Source organism: Triticum aestivum, chromosome 2A (assembly GCF_018294505.1).
Source record: "Triticum aestivum cultivar Chinese Spring chromosome 2A, IWGSC CS RefSeq v2.1, whole genome shotgun sequence".
Taxonomy (NCBI): Eukaryota; Viridiplantae; Streptophyta; class Magnoliopsida; order Poales; family Poaceae; genus Triticum; species Triticum aestivum.
This window is the reverse complement of record NC_057797.1, coordinates 237,789,996-237,803,011: the sequence shown is the minus strand read 5'-3', so window position 1 is coordinate 237,803,011 and position 13,016 is coordinate 237,789,996.

Genomic DNA, 13,016 nt, shown 5'->3' with positions numbered 1-13,016 from the left:
GCCACCGAAAACCAATCTAGACCCGTTCCGGCAGCCTGTCGGAGGGGGAATCCCTCTCCGGTGGCCATCTTCATCACCCCGGTGCTCTCCATGACGAGGAGGGAGTAGTTCTCCCTCGGGGCTGAGGGTATGTACCAGTAGCTATGTGTTTGATCTCTCTCTCTCTCATGTTCTTGAGGTGATAATCTTGATGTATCGCGAGCTTTGCTATTATATTTGGATCCTATGATGTTTCCCCCCCTCTACTCTCTTGTGATGGATTGAGTTTTCCCTTTGAAGTTATCTTATCGGATTGAGTCTTTAAGGATTTGAGAACACTTGATGTATGTCTTGCGTGGGATACCCGTGGTGACAATGGGGTATTCTATTGATCCACTTGATGTATGTTTTGGTTATCAACTTGCGGGGTCCACCCATGAACCTATGCATAGGGGTTGGCACATGTATTAGTCTTGACTCTCCGGTAGAATCTTTGGGGTACTCTTTGAAGTTCTTTGTGTTGGTTTGAATAGATGAATTTGTGATTGTGTGATGCATATCGTATAATCATACCCACGGATACTTGAGGTGACATTGGAGTATCTAGGTGAAATTAGGGTGTTGGTTGATTTGTGTCTTAAAGTGTTATTCTAGTATAACTCTAGGATAGATTGAACGGAAAGAATAGCTTCATGTTATTTTACTACGGACTCTTGAATAGATCGATCAGAAAGGATAACTTTGAGGTGGTTTCGTACCCTACCATAATCTCTTCATTTGTTCTCCGCTATTAGTGACTTTGGAGTGACCATTTGTTGCATGTTCAGGGATAGTTATATGATCTAATTATGTTATTATTGTTCAGAGAACTTGCACTAGTGAAAGTATGAACCCTAGGCCTTGTTTCAACGCATTGCAATACCGTTTGTGCTCACTTTTTTCATTAGTTACCTTGATGTTTTTATATTTTTAGATTACAAAAACCTTTATCTACCATCCATATACCGCTTGTATCACCATCTCTTCACCGAACTAGTGCGCCTATACAATTTACCATTGTATCGGGTGTGTTGGGGACACAAGAGACTCTTTGTTATTTGGTTGCAGGGTTGTTTGAGAGAGACCATCTTCATCCTACGCCTCCCATGGATTGATAAACCTTAGGTCATCCACTTGAGGGAAATTTGCTACTGTCCTACAAACCTCTGCACTTGGAGGCCCAACAACGTCTACAAGAAGAAGGTTGTGTAGTAGATATCAATCTCTTTTTTAGCGCCATTGCCGGGGAGGTTAGTGCTTGAAGGTATATCTTTTGATCTTGCAATCGAATCTTCTAGTTTCTTGTTTTGTCACTAGTTTAGTTTATAAAAGAAAATTACAAACAATGGAATTGAGTTTGCCTCTTCATCTTTTTAATATTTTTCGTGAGAATGATGGAAAGGAAAATTGTGCTCAAGTTCTAGAAGAAGAAGTCTATAAAATGTTTGGCACTAAATCTTTGAATGATGAGCATGGTTGCAATGTTATTAGTATGATCTCTTTGAATATCCATAGTACTAATGATGATTGCACTAGTCATGATGAAAATATCTCTTATAAGCATATTGATTTTTGTGGAGTGCATAGAGTTTGCGAGTAAATACCAAACAGGGAAGATAGATTCTGCAAGAGGCATAAGTATTTGGAAACTAAATGGTTGCAAGAAAGGCTAGATGTTTGTATTTAAACTTTCTTAGCCGTACTTGTGAACTTTGCAATGAACGTGATCATTTCTGTACCCAATGCAAATTGTTTCATGATCGTATCGTGTCCAAAAATTGTGATGACTTGATTTCCCTTGCACATCATAATGAACTTAGTTTTCTCTTGGGTTATGAAGAAATGAAACGTATATCTAAGGTTATTCCAGAATTTTCCCTTGATAGAGTTCTTAATTTTGATCTAGAGGAAATTTAATGTATTGTGCGGTGAATTGCATTGAAAATCCTTATATTGCCAATTATATAAAGAAAATAAAACAAATAGAGGATGAAGACAATACTAATGAAATGGAAGAGGCTTCCCAATATCCTCCTATTATTTCTTATGATGAATCAGGTAATAAGGAGGAGCCTTCTATTCAACCAATCTCATTAATAAGGAGCTCAAAAAAGAGGGTTAAACCCACACATGATGTGAAGAAGAAAAAGAAAAGACGGAGAAGCAAAGTTAGAAAGGTATCCCTCCCAAATGATGTTGCTCCTACTACTCATTGTGATGATGATAATTGCTATATTATCGGTGCTATCCATACTATTAATGATGAGAGTGATTATGCTTATGATATTAAAAGGCCCAAGCTTGGGGATGCTATGTTTGATGAAGATGATGTTTTTGAGAATATATTTGCTGCAATTAATGTTTGTCCCAAGCTTGGGGATGCTACGTTTAACGAAGATGATATTTTTAGTCTCCCAAGTTTTGATATGCAAATTTATAATGATGATAGCATGCCTCCTACTTATGATGATTATATTGATGAAAGTGGGTTTGGAAGAGTGTCAACTTTAGGAAGTAATGATCCCACTATTTTGGAGGATGTTGAATCTTATTATGATAATTATGAAAGTGGATTTGGAGAGTTCATGACTTTATTTAGTGATGATTCCACTATCTTGAAAGAGGTTTCAATCGATTATGATGAGAACAAAGTTGCTACCAGTGATGATTATTGTGATGATACTTATGCTATAAAAATTAGATTATATTTATAAAAATTATCATGATTATGATTACCCCTTTTCTGAACATTACTCTTTTAATATGGAAACAATTTATAGTATTCGAGTTTCTTATGATACTCCTACTATTCCGAATGAGGAGAATTTTGCTTATGTGGAGAGTAATAAAATTTCCATGCCTATGCATCATGAAAATAATGCTTTATGTGATAACTATATTTTTGAATTCATTCATTATGCTACTGAAAATTATTATGAGGGAGGAACATATGCTTGTAGGAATTGCAATAATATCAAGCTTCCTCTCTATGTGCTTAAAGTTTTAAAGTTATGCTTGTTTTACCTTCCTATGCAAGTTGATTCTTGTTCCCACAAGTTGTTTGCTCACAAAATCCCTATGCATAGGAAGTGGGTAAGACTTAAATGTGCTAGTCATATTCTTCATGATGCTCTCTTTATGTTTCAATTCTTATGTCTTATGTGAGCATCGTTGAAATCATCATGCCTAGCTAGGGGTGTTAAACGATAGCGCTTGTTGGGAGGCAACCCAATTTTATTTATGTTCCTTGCTTTTTGCTCCTGTTTAGAAATAAATAATTTATCTAGCCTCTGTTATGATTGAGTTTTTATGTTTTAATTAGTGTTTGTGCCAAGTAGAACCGTTGGGAAGACTTGGGGAAAGTCTTGTTGATCTTGCTGTAAAAAACAGAAACTTTAGTGCTCACGAGAATTGCTGCCATTTTTTATTGGGAGTGATACTTAGTTAATTCTTTTTGCATATGATTAATAGATAAATTCCTCACGTCCAGAAATTTATTTTAGAATATTATGAGTTCCAGAAGTATACGTTTGATCCAGATTACTACAGACTGTTCTGTTTTTGACAGATTCTGTTTTTGTGTGTGTTGTTTGCTTATTTTGATGAATCTATGGCTAGTAAAATAGTTAATAAACCATAGAGAAGTTGGAATACAGTAGGTTTAACACCAATATAAATCAATAATGATTTCATTACAGTACCTAAGTGGTGATTTATTTTCTTATACTAACGGAGCTTACGAATTTTCTGTTAAGTTTTGTGTTGTGAAGTTTTCAAGTTTTGGGTAAAGATTCGATGGACTATGGAATAAGGAGTGGCAAGAGCCTAAGCTTGGGGATTCCCAAGGCACCCCAAGGTAATATTCAAGGACAATCAAGAGCCTAAGCGTGGGGATGCCCCGGAAGGCATCCCCTCTTTCGTCTTCGTTCATCGGTAACTTTACTTGGAGCTATATTTTTACTCACCACATGATATGTGTTTTGCTTGGAGCGTCATTTTATTTTCTTTCGTTTTGCTTGCTGTTTGAATAAAATACCAAGATCTGAAATTATTAAATGTTATAGAGTCTTCATATAGTTGCATAATTATTCAAGTACTCATTGATCTTCACTTATATCTTTTGGAGTAGTTTGCCATTTGCTCTAGTGCTTCACTTATATCCTTTTAGAGCACGACAATGGTTTTATTTTGAAGAAATAGATGAACTCTCATGCTTCACTTATATTATTTTGAGAGTCTTTAGAACAGCATGGTAGTTTGCTTTGGTTATGAAACTAGTCCTAATATGATGGGCATCCAAGAGGGATATAATAAAAACTTTCATATGAAGTGCATTGAATACTAAGAGAAGTTTGATACTTGATAATTGTTTTGAGATATGGAGGTGGTGATATTAGAGTCATGCTAGTTGAGTAGTTGTGAATTTGAGAAATACTTGTGTTGAAGTTTGTGATTCCCGTAGCATGCACGTATGGTGAACCGTTATGTGACATAGTCAGAGCATGATTTGTTTATTGATTGTCTTCCTTATGAGTGGCGGTCAGGGACGAGCGATGGTTTTTTCCTACCAATCGACCCCCCTAGGAGCATGCGCGTAGTACTTTGTTTCGATAACTAATATATTTTTGGAATAAGTATGTGAGTTCTTTATGACTAATGTTGAGTCCATGGATTATACGCACTCTCACCCTTCCACCATTGCTAGCCTCTCTAATACCGCGCACCTTTCACCAGTATCATAAACCCATCATATACCTTCCTCAAAACAGCCACCATACCTACCTATCATGGCATTTCCATAGCCATTCCAAGATATATTGCCATGCAACTTTCCACCATTCCATTACTATGACACGCTCCATCATTGTCATATTGCTTTGCATGATCATGTAGTTGACATTTTAGTTGTGGCAAAGCCACCATTCATAATTCTTTCATACATGTCACTCATGAGTCATTGCACATCCCGGTACACCGCCGGAGGCATTCATATAGAGTCATACTTTTTTCTAGTATCGAGTTGTAATCATTGAGTTGTAAATAAATAGAAGTGTGATGATCATCAATAATAGAGCATTGTACCAAAAAAAGAGAAAGGCCAAAAAAAGGAAGCCCCCCCCAAAAGGGGCAATGTTACTATCCTTTTACCACACTTGTGCTTCAAAGTAGCACCATGATCTTCATGATAGAGAGTCTCTTGTTTTGTCACTTTCATATACTAGTGGTAATTTTTCATTATAGAACTTGGGTTGTATATTCCAAGGATGGGCTTCCTCAAAATGCCCTAGGTCTTTCTGAGCAAGCGAGTTGGATGCACACCCACTTAGTTCCTTTTGTTGAGCTTTCATATACTTATAGCTCTAGTGCATCCGTTGCATGGCAATCCCTACTCACTCACATTGATATCTATTAATGGGCATATCCATAGCCCGTTGATACGCCTAGTTGATGTGAGACTATCTTCTCCCTTTTTGTCTTCTCCACAACCACCATTCTATTCCACATATAGTGCTATGTACATGGCTCACGCTCATGTATTGCGTGAAGATTGAAAAAGTTTGACAACATCAAAAGTATGAAACAATTGCTTGGCTTGTCATCGGGGTTGTGCATGATTTAAATATTCTGTGTGGTGAAGATGGAGCATAGCCAGACTATATGATTTTGTAGGGATAGCTTTATTTGGCCATGTTATTTTGAGAAGACATAATTGCTTTGTTAGTATGCTTGAAGTATTATTATTTTTATGTCAATATTAAACTTTTGTCTTGAATCTTATGGATCTGAATATTATTGCCACAATAAAGATAATTACATGGATAAATATGTTAGGTAGCATTCCACATCAAAAATTCTGTTTTTATCATTTACCTACTCGAGGACGAGCAGGAATTAAGCTTGGGGATGCTGATACGTCTCCAACGTATCTATAATTTTTGATTGTTCCATGCTATTATATTATCTGTTTTGGATGTTTATGGGCTTTATTATACACTTTTATATTATTTTTGGGACTAACCTATTAACCCAGAGCCCAGTGCCAGTTTCTGTTTTTTTCCTTGTTTTAGAGTATCGCAGAAAAGGAAAATCAAACGGAGTCCAATTGACCTGAAACTTCACTGAACTTATTTTTGGACCAGAAGAAGCCCACGGAGTATCGGAGATGGACCAGGAGAGTCCCGGGCTTCCCACGAGGGTGGGGGCGCACCAACCCCCCTGGGCGCGCCCCCTGCCTTGTGGACAGCTCGGAGGTCCACCGACGTACTTCTTCCTCCTATATATACCCATATACCCTAAAAACTTTGGGGAGCAGAATAGATCGGGAGTTCCGCCGCCAAAAGCCTCCATAGCCACTGAAAACCAATCTATACCTGTTCCGTCACCCTGCCGGAGGGGGAATCCCTCTCCGGTGGCCATCTTCATCATCCCGGTGCTCTCCATGACGAGGAGGGAGTAGTTCTCCCTCGGGGCTGAGGGCATGTACCAGTAGCTATGTGTTTGATCTCTCTCTCTCTCTCTCTCTCGTGTTCTTGAGGTGATACGATCTTGATGTATCACAAGCTTTGCTATTATATTTGGATCCTATGATGTTTCTCCCCCTCTACTCTCTTGTGATGGATTGAGTTTTCCCTTTGAAGTTATCTTATCAGGTTGAGTCTTTAAGGATTTGAGAACACTTGATGTATGTCTTGCGTGGGATACCCGTGGTGACAATGGGGTATTCTATTGATCCACTTGATGTATGTTTTGGTGATCAACTTGCGGGGTCCGCCCATGAACCTATGCATTGAGGTTGGCACACGTTTTCGTCTTGACTCTCCGGTAGAATATTTGGGGCACTCTTTGAAGTTCTTTGTGTTGGTTTGAATAGATGAATCTGAGATTGTGTGATTCATATCGTATAATCATACCCACGGATACTTGAGGTGACATTGGAGTATCTAGGTGACATTAGGGTTTTGGTTGATTTGTTTCTTAAGGTGTTATTCTAGTACGAACTCCATGATAGATCGAACTGAAAGAATAGCTTCGTGTTATTTTACTACGGACTCTTGAATAGATCGATCAGAAAGGATAACTTTGAGTTGGTTTCGTACCCTACAATAATCTCTTCATTTGTTCTCCGCTATTAGTGACTTTGGAGTGACTCTTTGTTACATGTTGAGGGATAGTTATATGATCCAATTATGTTATTATTGTTGAGAGAACTTGCACTAGTGAAAGTATGAACCCTAGGCCTTGCTTCCTAGCATTGCAATACCGTTTGTGCTCACTTTTATCATTAGTTACCTTGCTGTTTTTATATTTTCAGATTACAAAAAACCTATATCTACCATCCATATTGCACTTGTATCACCATCTCTTCGCCGAACTAGTGCACCTATACAATTTACCATTGCATTGGGTGTGTTGGGGACACAAGAGACTCTTTGTTATTTGGTTGCAGGGTTGTTTGAGAGAGACCATCTTCATCCTACACCTCCCACGGATTGATAAACCTTAGGTCATCCACTTGAGGGAAATTTGCTACTGTCCTACAAACCTCTGCACTTGGAGGCCCAACAACATCTACAAGAAGAAGGTTGTGTAGTAGACATCAGTTTGCAAGTCTCGTAGCATGCACATATGGTAACCGTTGTGTGACAAATTTGAATCATGAGGTGTTTCTTTGATTGTCTTCCTTATGAGTGGCGGTCGGGGACGAGCGATGGTCTTTTCCTACCAATCTATCCCCTAGGAGCATGCGTGTAGTGCTTGGTTTTTGATGACCTGTAGATTTTTTCAATAAATATGTGAGTTCTTTATGACTAATGTTGAGTCCATGGATTATACGCACTCTCACCCTTCCATCATTGCTAGCCTCTTCGGTACCGTGCATTGCCCTTTCTCACCTTGAGAGTTGGTGCGAACTTAGCTGGTGCATCCAAACCCCGTGATATGATACGCTCTGTCACACATAAACCTCCTTATATCTTCCTCAAAATAGCCACCATACCTACCTATTATGGCATTTCCATAGCCATTCCGAGATATATTGCCATGCAACATTCCATCGTTTCATTTATGACACACATCATCATTATCATATTGCCTTGCATGATCATGTAGTAGACATCGTATTTGTGGCAAGGCCACCATGCATAATTTATCATACATGTCACTCTTGATTCATTGCCCATGCCGGTACACCGTTGGAGGCATACACATAGAGTCATATTTTGTTCTAGTATCTGTTGGAAATATGCCCTAGAGGCAATAATAAATTGGTTATTATTATATTTCCTTGTTCATGATAATCGTTTATTGTCCATGCTATAATTGTATTGATAGGAAACTCAGATACATGTGTGGATATATAGACAACACCATGTCCCTAGTAAGCCTCTAGTTGACTAGCTCGTTGATCAATAGATGGTTACGGTTTCCTGACCATGGACATTGGATGTCGTTGATAACAGGATCTCGTCATTAGGAGAATGATGTGATGGACAAGACCCAATCCTAAGCCTAGCACAAAGATCGTGTAGTTCGTATGCTAAAGCTTTTCTAATGTCAAGTATCTTTTCCTTAGACCATGAGATTGTGCAACTCCCGGATACCGTAGGAATGCTTTGGGTGTACCAAACGTCACAACGTAACTGGGTGGCTATAAAGGTGCATTACAGGTATCTCCGAAAGTGTCTGTTGGGTTGGCACGAATCGAGACTGGGATTTGTCACTCCGTGTAAACGGAGAGGTATCTCTGGGCCCACTCGGTAGGACATCATCATAATGTGCACAATGTGACCAAGGGGTTGATCACGGGATGATGTGTTACGGAACGAGTAAAGAGACTTGCCGGTAACGAGATTGAACAAGGTATCGGTATACCGACGATCGAATCTCGGGCAAGTACAATACCGCTAGACAAAGGGAATTGTATACGGGATTGATTGAGTCCTTGACATCGTGGTTCATCCGATGAGATCATCGTGGAACATGTGGGAGCCAACATGGGTATCCAGATCCCGCTGTTGGTTATTGACCGGAGAACGTCTCGGTCATGTCTGCATGGTTCCCGAACCCGTAGGGTCTACACACTTAAGGTTCGATGACGCTAGGGTTATAAAGGAAGTTTGTATGTGGTTACCGAATGTTGTTCGGAGTCCCGGATGAGATCCCGGACGTCACGAGGAGTTCCGGAATGGTCCGGAGGTAAAGATTTATATATGGGAAGTCCTGTTTTGGTCACCGGAAAAGTTTCGGGTTTTATCGGTAACGTACCGGGACCACCGGGAGGGTCCCGGGGGTCCACCAAGTGGGGCCACCGGCCCCGGAGGCTTGCATGGGCCTAGAGTGGAAAGGGACCAGCCCCAGAGTGGGCTGGTGCGCCTCCTACCCTTGCCCAAGGCGCAACTAGGAGGGGAGAGGGCAAACCCTAGGGCAGATGGGCCCTAAGGCCCACCCCAGGCGCGCCTCCCCTCTCTCCCCCTCTTGGCCGCCCCCCAAGTCCCATCTAGGGCTGGCCGCACCCCTTGGGGTGGGAAACCCTAAAGGGGGCGCAGCCCCCCCTTTCCCCCTATATATACTTGAGGTTTTGGGCTGTCATACACATGAGAACCTCTCCCTCTTGGTGCAGCCCTACCTCTCTCCCTACTCCTCCTCTCCTGCGGTGCTTGGCGAAGCCCTGCAGGATTGCCACGCTCCTCCATCACCACCACGCCGTTGTGCTGCTGCTGGATGGAGTCTTCCTCAATCTCTCCCTCTCTCCTTGCTGGATCAAGGCGTGGGAGACGTCACCGGGCTGTACGTGTGTTGAACGCGGAGGTGCCGTCCGTTCGGCACTAGGATCTCCGGTGATTTGGATCACGACGAGTACGACTCCTTCAACCCCGTTCTCTTGAACGCTTCCGCTTAGCGATCTACAAGGGTATGTAGATGCACTCTCCTTCCCCTCGTTGCTGGTTTCTCCATAGATAGATCTTGGTGACACGTAGGAAAATTTTGAATTTCTGCTACGTTCCCCAACAGTGGCATCATGAGCTAGGTCTATTGCGTAGATTCTTTGCACGAGTAGAACACAAAGTAGTTGTGGGCGTTGATTTTGTTCAATATGCTTACCGTTACTAGTCCAATCTTGTTTCGACGGTATTGTGGGATGAAGCGGCCCGGACCGACCTTACACGTACTCTTACGTGAGACAGGTTCCACCGACTGACATGCACTTGGTGCATAAGGTGGCTAGCGGGTGCCAGTCTCTCCCACTTTAGTCGGAACGGATTCGATGAAAAGGGTCCTTATGAAGGGTAAATAGCAATTGGCATATCACGTTGTGGTTTTGCGTAGGTAAGAAACGTTCTTGCTAGAAACCCATAGCAGCCACGTAAAACATGCAAACAACAATTAGAGGACGTCTAACTTGTTTTTGCAGGGTATGCTATGTGATGTGATATGGCCAAGAAGAATGTGATGAATGATATGTGATGTATGAGATTGATCATGTTCTTGTAATAGTATTCACGACTTGCATGTCGATGAGTATGACAACCGGCAGGAGCCATAGGAGTTGTCTTAAATTTATTGTATGACCTGCGTGTCATTAAACAACGCCATGTAATTACTTTACTTTACTGCTAACCGGTAGCCATAGTAGTAGAAGTAATAGTTGGCGAGACAACTTCATGAAGACACGATGATGGAGATCATGGTGTCATGCCGGTGACGATGATGATCATGGAACCCCGAAGATGGAGATCAAAAGGAGCAAAATGATATTGGCCATATCATGTCACTATTTGATTGCATGTGATGTTTATCATGTTTATGCATCTTGTTTACTTAGAACGACAGTAGTAAATAAGATGATCCCTTACAACAATTTCAAGAAGTGTTCTCCCCTAACTGTGCACCATTGCTAAAGTTCGTCGTTTCGAAGCACCACGTGATGATCGGGTGTGATAGATCCTTACGTTCACATACAACGGGTGTAAGACAGATTTACACATGCAATACACTTAGGGTTAACTTGACGAGCCTAGCATGTACAGACATGGCCTCGGAACACGGAGACCGAAAGGTCGAGCATGAGTCGTATAGTAGATACGATCAACATGAAGATGTTCACCGATGATGACTAGTCCGTCTCACGTGATGATCGGACACGGCCTAGTTGACTCGGATCATGTAATCACTTAGATGACTAGAGGGATGTCTATCTGAGTGGGAGTTCATAAGATGAACTTAATTATCTGAACATAGTCAAAAGGATTTTGCAAATTATGTCGTAGCTCGCGCTTTAGTTCTACTGTTTTAGATATGTTCCTAGAGAAAATATAGTTGAAAGTTGAAAGTAGCAATTATGCGGACAGTAGAAAGCTTATGTCCTTAATGCACTGCTCAGTGTGCCGAACCCCAAACGTCGTTTGTGGATGTTGCGAACATCGGACATACACGTTTTGATAACTACGTGATAGTTCAGTTAAACGGTTTAGAGTTGAGGCACTAAAGACGTTTTCGAAACATCGCGGAACATATGAGATGTTTCAAGGGCTGAAATTGGGATTTCAGGCTCGTGCCCACGTCAAGAGGTATGAGACCTCCGACGATTTTCTTAGCCTGCAAACTAAGGGAGAAAAGCTCAATCGTTGAGCTTGTGCTCAGATTGTCTGAGTGCAACAATCACTTGAATCGAGTGGGAGTTGATCTTCCAGATGAGATAGTGATGTTTCCCCAAAGTCATTGCCACCAAGCTGCTAGAGCTTCGTGATGAACTATAACATATCAGGGATAGATATGATGATCCTTGAAATATTCGTGATGTTTGACACCGCGAAAGTAGAAATCAAGAAGGAGCATCAATTGTTGATGGTTGGTGAAACCACTAGTTTCAAGAAGGGCAAGGGAACAAAGGGATACTTCATGAAACGGCAATTCAGCTGCTGCTCTAGTGAAGAAACCCAAGGTTGAACCCAAACCCGAGACTAAGTGCTTCTGTAATAAAGGGAACAGCCACTGGAGCAGAATTACCCTAGATACTTGGTAGATGAGAAGGCTGGCAAGGTCGATAGAAGTATATTGGATATACATTGTGTTGATGTGTACTTTACTAGTACTCCTAGTAGCACCAGGGTATTAGATACCGGTTCGGTTGCTAAGTGTTAGTAACTCGAAATAAAAGCTACGGAATAAACGGAGACTAGCTAAAGGTGAGCTGACGATATGTGTTGGAAATGTTTCCAATGTTGATATGATCAAGCATCGCACGCTCCCTCTACCATCGAGATTGGTGTTAAAACCTGAATAATTGTTATTTGGTGTTTGCGTTGAGCATAGACATGATTGGATTATGACTATCGCAATACGGTTATTCATTTAAAGAGAATAATGGTTACTCTATTTATTTGAATAATACCTTCAATGGTCTTGCACCTAAAATGAATGGTTCATTGAAATCTCGATCGTAGTGATACACATGTTCATGCCAAAAGATAGTAATGATAGTACCACCTACTTGTGGCACTGCCACGTAAGTCATATCGGTATAAAATGCATGAAGAAGCTCCATGTTGATGGATCTTTGGACTCACTCATTTTTGAAAAGTTTGAGACATGCGAACCATGTCTATTGGTGTATATGCATGAAGAAACTCCATGCAAATGGACCGTTTGAACTCACTTGATTTTGAATCACTTGAGACATGCAAATCATACCACATGGGCAAGATGACTGAAAGCCTCGTTTTAGTAAGACGGAACAAGATAGCAACTCGTTGGAAGTAACACATTTTGATGTGTGCAGTCCAATGAGTGCTGAGGCATGCAGTGAATATCGTTATGTTCTTACTTCACAGATGATTCGAGTAGATGTTGAGAATATTTTCTTGATGAAACACAAGTCTGAATTATTGAATGGTTCAAGTAATTTCAGAGTGAAGTAGAAGATCATTGTGACAAGAGGATAAAATGTCTATGATATGATCATAGAGATGAATATCTGAGTTACGAGTTTTGGCACGCAA